The sequence below is a fragment of the Calidris pugnax genome, unplaced genomic scaffold (assembly GCF_001431845.1).
Source record: "Calidris pugnax isolate Ruff unplaced genomic scaffold, ASM143184v1 scaffold178, whole genome shotgun sequence".
Classification (NCBI taxonomy): domain Eukaryota; kingdom Metazoa; phylum Chordata; class Aves; order Charadriiformes; family Scolopacidae; genus Calidris; species Calidris pugnax.
This window is the reverse complement of record NW_015090986.1, coordinates 1,688,657-1,689,658: the sequence shown is the minus strand read 5'-3', so window position 1 is coordinate 1,689,658 and position 1,002 is coordinate 1,688,657.

Here is a 1,002-nt window from a genome sequence, read left to right as displayed (position 1 = left end):
AAGATCAGGCAGCTTTTCTGCAAAAGTGGGACTGCCTCTCAGGGTAGGTGAAGATAGTACTCAATCTTCTGCCTTAGGAGCATCCAGGGTCGCCAAAATCATTGTGAAATATCTTTCACTGGCAATTGTGTCTAGTTACAGTGAATGTTAGTTATCACTCCATGGAACGCCACCACAAATCTGATTTTTTTTAGTGTTGTGGGGCTTTGGCAGGCAAGAGAGAGCTTCCTGCTTTTATGCAGAATCACAGAATGGTAAGGAAAGGTTGGAAAGGACCTTTGGAGATCATCTAGTCCAACTCCCACTGCCAAATCTAGGGCAAGCTAGGCTACATAGGAATGCACCCAGGTGGATTTTGAGTATCACCAAAGAAGGAGACTCCTCAACCTCTCCGGGCAGCCAGTTCCAGTGCTCTGGCACCCTCAAAGTAAAGAAGTTTCTCCTCCTTTTGAGATGGAATTTCCCATGTTCCAGCTTGTGCCTGTTGTCTCTTGTCCTGTTGCTGGGCACCACTGAAAAGTCTGATCCCACCCTCTTGACACCCACCCACATGTTTATAAGCATTGGTAAGATCCCCTCTCAATCTTTTCCAGGCTAAGCAGACCCAGGACCCTCAGCTTTTCCTCAGAAGAGAGATACTCCATTCCCTTGATCATCTTCGTAGCCCTCCGCTGGACTCTCTCCAGTGGTTCCCTGTCCTTCTTAAACTGGGGGGCACAGAACTGGACACAGCACTCCAGATGGGGCCTCACCAGGGCAGAATAGAGGGGGAGGATCACCTCCTTTGACCAGCTGGCCATGCTCTTTTTAGTGCACCCCAGGAGGCCATAGGCCTTCTTGCCCACACGGGCACTTTGCTGGCTCGCAGTCAACTGGCTGTCCACGAGGACTGCACGGTCCCTCTCCACACAGCGGCTTTCCCGGCCGGTCCGCTCCTCACCTGTGCCGGTGCCCGGGGTTATTCCCCCATAAGAGCAGGCCGCCGGTCCCCTGCTGCCGGCC